The sequence below is a fragment of the Asterias rubens genome, chromosome 4 (genome assembly GCF_902459465.1).
Source record: "Asterias rubens chromosome 4, eAstRub1.3, whole genome shotgun sequence".
NCBI lineage: Eukaryota > Metazoa > Echinodermata > Asteroidea > Forcipulatida > Asteriidae > Asterias > Asterias rubens.
The window spans coordinates 18,024,465-18,030,894 of NC_047065.1; the positions used below are offsets into that span (position 1 = coordinate 18,024,465).

Sequence of the window (6,430 nt, forward strand, 5' to 3'; positions counted from 1 at the left end):
GAAAAGCCGGATTTTTGAAAATATCGGCCTAGAATAATTTTTTTTGTTAAAGGCCTATGTAACTGATTTCTTTGTCATACCGATATACAATAAGCGTGTCGTCAATACGTCACATACGCATTTCGACAACAGTGTTCGCTCAAGCTCAAAACACTGTACACCCTGCCATGTTTTAGCCCTACCCTAAAAAATCACAATTTAAATCTTTCAGAAGAGTTGGTGTTTCTTAGCCACAGAAACTTTCAATTCTGAGAACGTACAATAAAGAAGGAAAAGAAGTCCATGGCCCACCCATCCATGCCCGCACACGAGCTCAACATCCCGCAAAAGAGGCAATGAGAGCAACTGGTCCGCTCAGCTTCTTCTTCGATTGTGTGGTAGAAAGAACTGTTGGGTTAAATTTTTCAATAATGCCTACAAAAATTAAGTTTCCTTTGATATTAATAAATAAACCATAAGTCTTCAGTCCCCTGTGGCTTGTTGGTCGGTCTTAAAGATGCTATGTCAGATTTTTGGCCCCAAACATTAAAAAATATACTTTTTTGAGTAAATGGTGTTTTAAAGAGTATCACCAGCTCTAACGAAAAAAAGTTTATACTTTTACTTTTAATGGTCAGGAACCATGACAAAAATTTTAAACGTTTCTTATAAAACACATAAGAATTGGTCACGTGATATATTGTCGGGATCCCGACAAAAACTAATTTTGAGCACTTTATTTTACTGCTACTAATATTAATTGGCGGACTCTTTCGAGCAATGGCTCAAATGAAAGCTTGTAACTTGTTCGACCCCCATCAAAATACCTATTGAATTTTAAATCAAAATGTTTGGGTCAAATCGGCCAAAAATCTGCGCATAGTAACCGTACATAGTAACTTTTGAAGAACACATATTACGAATTAAAATATTTGTCTTTAAAAAAAATTAATACGTTAGCTACTCCTAAAAGCCGAGGAGAAAAAGTATAAAAATTCGCTCCGCCCGATGAGGGACTCGAACCCGCGACCCTCAGATTAAAAGTCTGATGCTCTACCGACTGAGCTAACCGGGCTCTGACACGGAAACGAATTCATAACTTATATACCCTAGGTACATTTTTTAAACCTTGCAAACATCATTATGAATTTGTTATCCAGAATTGAACATGCGCAAACGCAGGAGAATATTGTGATTTAACCATTTAATTTTTAAATAAGTTATATGCTTTCTTAAAATCTTAGGAAAGAATACTGTTTTATGAGGGATTTTTGTTATGAAAATCCAAGAGGCAATTATGTGTCAAGTGCCTAGCCTATACACACTATATCTATGCACAATGTGTTAAGGGAAGCAGACTATTTTGACTGGTATTCGGTGCAATCAGCACGCGCGATTAACTACCCGACAGGGAACCAACCAATCCTAAACATGCTTTTCTACTTTTCCATTTGCGTGCATGTGAAGGGATTTCAACGTTCTATTTCAAACTTCTAAAGTTATACTAAAAATCGGTCAAAATGTACCTAATGTACTTCCTCAATGATGTTGGTGAAAGAGTATACACTCTTCAGGTCAGTGTTGATTTTATGGGTTGTGTAAATACATGAGAAAGGATTAAATATATTTCATTCAAGTAACGATGTCGACGACTGGCCGTAGGCGCTTGGCCAGTAATTAAAAGAGTCGAGTGCGGTGTCTGGACAAATTTAACTTTAACATTTCAATTCATTTCCAAGTCAAACTCGTCTCCGACCAACTTGTCTCCCCATACCAATCTAATACACTATTATATTATTAAATATTAATAGAATCTAATTTATTTTATAATGAAGGAAAACGTAGTGGCAGGTGTAGTTTCGATAACGTAACCCTCCTGCCGACAACTCACGACGACAACCCCTCACGACAACTCACGACAAAAATTTTTAAATGCACTTTAACAGAACATTTGAACATAAGTCAACTGTTAAATATATGCACAAGACAAGAGTCATACGTCGAAAGAATGGCGAATATTTCCGTTCGTTACTAAATTTGGGGTAAAACACACCTTTTTTACAGTTAAAAATACAAATTTTTCAACAGTTTAAAAGCGATTTAGATGCATATGACTCATTTGCACATATTTAACGGTTGAATTACATTCAAATATTCTGTTAAAGTGCATTTAAAAATTGTTGTCGTTAGTTGTCGTGAGGGGTCGTGAGAGGTCAGTATTTAGTGCGACCGACGCAATGTGTGCAGGGCGAAATGGTTAAAAACGTACAATTTCGACAGCTAGTCAGAAGATTTGCTCCATTTTTACCACTTTTGAAAATCATGACACAAATTCTAGAAACACGAACTTGATCCAATGTCTAATGAATCCTACAATATCACTCAAAACACCATTGAGGAAATAATTTGAAGAAAAAAGACAAAAACTTACCAGATCCCCGAGCGCAAGAGTACAAAATGGCCCAGGTTAAAAATTTGAATCTGATGGGGGCGGAGCTTCGGCTGTTTGTGCACGTTTCGTGTGGTGCATTCTGTATCCCTGCAACTGTGCAGCCGTAGTCTTGCACACGCGGTGAGATGCGGAAATCAGAGAAACAGAGCGCCCGCTAATGTTCGATTATAACAAGCGTCTACCAAAATCAAGGGTCTGGAACCAAGACTACGGCTGCACAGTTACCGGGATACACAGCACCACACGCAGCGCTGAGTCGTTGACCCTGGTGACGTGCACACGGCCGAAGCTCCGCCCCCCTCAGATTCGAATTTTTAACCTGGGCTATTTTTAACTCTTTCGCTCGGGGATCTGGTAAGTTTTTGTCTTTTTTCTTCAAATTATTTCCTCAATGGTGTTTTGAATGCTATTGTAGGATTCATTAGACATTGAGGATCAAGTTCGTGTTCCTAGAATTTGTGTCATGATTTTCAAAAGTGGTAAAAATGGAGCAAATTTGCTGACTATCTGTCGAAATTGTACGTTTTTAACCATTTCGTGTTTGGACCAGTCCATTATGATGCGGGTAAGTCAAATTTAGCAATAGGGCGGGGCGTCATGTAAAAACCTTCAACTGTGCACACTGCAGTGAAGGTCTTCACATGAAGCCCGCCCTCTGTTGTTGACAAGTGCTAAATCTACCCGTATCATAATGGTCTGGTCCAAACCAGTTTTAAGCCAAGATGGCGTCCGATCGTTCGTCCGTATGCCAGTGTAAAAAGCGTTCTAGCAAGGCATTAAATAGATATCGTGCCGGGACGATACGCTATAGAAATGTTCTGACACTCTTAAGGTCCGCCGATACGGTATCGATACGCCATAAAAAAAATAATATGACTGTTTTCTTTGTTTTTCAATTTGTCAGAAGAACTTCTGGTGTGTTTTTCTGTTATTTATTTGTGATTTATTTATCTCACTGTCACAACAGCGTCAAAAAAGCATTCAAAAGTTACCACATCATCATCAATAGCAGCATGCAGCATGAACTTCACTCATTATTTGTATTTTGCTTTTAAGTCATTTCAGATGAAGTTATTAGTTAAAGGGTCCAAGAAATGAATTATTTATTTATTTTGCATTCAGACAATACAATCAAACAATACAGAGCATACAAGACAAAATAATGAAAATGACATAGGAACAAACAATAGAGCAAGCACCACATTCCAGGAAATAAAAAAAGTTAACCTAATGTAAACTTGATGGAGATTTAGATGTGTCTAGCTGTAACAATCTTTTCTTTCATATTGTTATAGAAACTTGATCCTGCTGGGAAACCCACTCAGTCTGCTCATCCAGGTAAGGTTTAAAAAGAGAAATATTCTCCTGTATTTATTTTAAGAATATTTGTGTCCTGTTTTTTTAAAATTTTCAGATACCATAATTTTCAGACCACAAGCCTTGGCTTATGACTTGATTCTCAGGCCTTCAGCCTGCTCCTTACATTTCAGGCGACTTGAACACAAAAGGAACTCTACAATCTTTGATGAAGACATAGTGCACCAGTTATAATGTACAATGTACATCATTCGATACTTGCATGCACAAGTAGTATAGCGCCCTCAGTTGTCCAGACAAAGTTTTGAACTTAAAAACTGGTAAAAAAGGGGCACTAAATAATATATAAAAATATAAGGATTACTGAATGTTATGTACAACCATGGGTTTGCAATTTTTGGAGTGTCTGTTTTGTTTGTCATATAAATTTACTTCACTGAGTGTTATGAGTTTATTTAAATATTTTGTTTCAGCGAGATTTTCACCAGATGACAAGTTTTCAAGAGAGAGGGTGACCATCAAGAAACGATTTGGACAACTTCTCACACAAGGACCAAAACCAGTCTATTAATCAACGACTTGAACTTCTTGGAAGGAACTTTGAGAATTGTTGAAGGCTAGCTGAGACATTTTGTACATAAGGATTGTTTGGGGATGGAGGTTCAAGACTCCAATATGTCTCAACACTGACTTTCATTAGACCCCAGATTCACATCCATTCTCCATGTCCTATGTCTTAATATTGGATGCTCAATTAATATCGGATGCTCAATGCAACAACATTTCACCTCATCACCGTGCCAGAGTGCGATGTCCAGCAAGATAATTTTGAAACGCCCGGGGAGAGGATGGTCAGATCTTAACAGAGTCTCGAGAGAACATGTCTTCCAAGGTGTGCTACAACTTTGATGATTGGAATACTGGAATCCACCAAGTCTTAAATCCTAAGAGCTAGTAAGTCCAACGAGACTTTGTAATACATCTATTGTGGCATCATCTTGCTCTGTTGTGACTACCACAACTTGGGTGGCCATCAGCAAAGTGACTGCAGAAATTAACTGATGTTTTTTTTTTTTTCCACAGTCATGTAGCTTCAATAAACTTGGTTTTCTCTTTAAAATAATATTCAAACTTCTGAAATGTTTAGAGCCTTGTTGCCGGTATAGCATGAAATTCTATCCTCCCGGAGATTCTGTCCCCCACAGGCCTGGAATTAAATGGAGGCTATTGCCTCCGTGTGAGGCTATTGCCTCCGTGTGAGGCTATTGCCTCCGTGTGAGGCTATTGCCTCCGTGGCTTCTGGTCTTGGCATTGGTGCCCCATCAAAAGACTTTCAGAGTTTACAATGGAAGTGCTTCCCTCTCAAAGATATATATCCGAGTCTGCCCCCGTTTGGCAAACTGTTGTGAATAAAACTCCTCCAGCCCATTTGAACTTTCCATTAATGGGGGACAGAATTGCCTCGGACAGATTTCCTATGACACTGGCATAACAAAGCTGGTGTGGTTTAACTATTATCAAAATCAGGAAAAACCAAAGTAAACATTTTGAAGAATTGTTCATGTATAGTCCCATTTCAAGAAGTCTAATTTGTTATTTACCTACACTGGTCATTGATTGGCACCATAGCTATATAATTATGTTATCCGTCAATAGAGGGCGAAGAGTCAGTGCCATTAAGATCAGTACTATTTTCACAAGTCATTTTTTTAAGATACTTTCCTAAAAGGAAGTTCCATGTTTTATTAACAGCGCCCTCTATTGATGATAAATACTAACCAGTTGTGGAGTTTTACTTTGGGGTAGAGGAAGGGGGTGTGGGCCGAAGACCAAAATAATGATCAGAAGAGCAATTTGTGGAATTGTCACACATTTATTTTAAAGTTAATTGATTTGATAAACAATAAACCTGTGCTAAAATGCACTTTTGAGAGAATAAAAGCTTGTGTTATTGACACCAATATTTTTTTTTTAAGTCTCAGAATTTTGTGCCTGTTTTTTATTTGTTTAAATTATTTTATTTTAGGTTTAGTTAATTTAATTCGTTCTTTGCTTTACAACAATGAAGACTATTTTGAATCCCACAAGCACACAAACATATCTCCAAGGAGGGACAAAGTGGATTATTAGAATATTGCTAGGTGCAATACACTGTGCATAACATTGGATAGCTACTACATACTACCAGCAGCATCGTAGATCCATCTACAGATTATAACTATGAAAAATTAATTTGATTTTATGAGTCCAAATTAATTTGTTGGTCATGATCTCCGACAAATTTGAAAATGATCAGATCAGATAGTGGAGCTATTTTTTTATTTAACTTAAAGTACCAGTCCCATTAGACTTTATTGCTGCTCCAATTATTTTATAATACAAAAAATGGGAAATATGTAATATCTGACCATCATTTTTTATTTGCTAATGTTTCATGTTTTGGTTAAATTTAAAAATTGAAAGTAAAACGTTTTATTAGAAAAAGATATGACTGTTGCATTCTTTATATATATATATTTTCTTTAAATACAACCTTAAAACGAAGGTTAACAAATTAAAGGTCCGTTTTCTCCTTTAAATTGTTACTTGTGCGCGTATGGGACACACGCACGACGAGGGGAGGAGGGCTCATCACACTGCATGCTGGCGCGAATTAGAAAAAGAGTATCGGCGGCGGTGTTG

At 37.2% G+C, this 6,430-nt stretch overlaps 1 non-coding gene across 1 annotated transcript; it reads right to left on the reverse strand.

Annotated features, from left to right (window-relative positions):
* Window positions 1–981: 981 nt before the first annotated feature.
* On the reverse strand, window positions 982–1,054 carry Trnak-uuu. Its single transcript has one exon. It is a non-coding gene; the product is annotated as a tRNA-Lys (tRNA).
* Window positions 1,055–6,430: the final 5,376 nt, after the last annotated feature.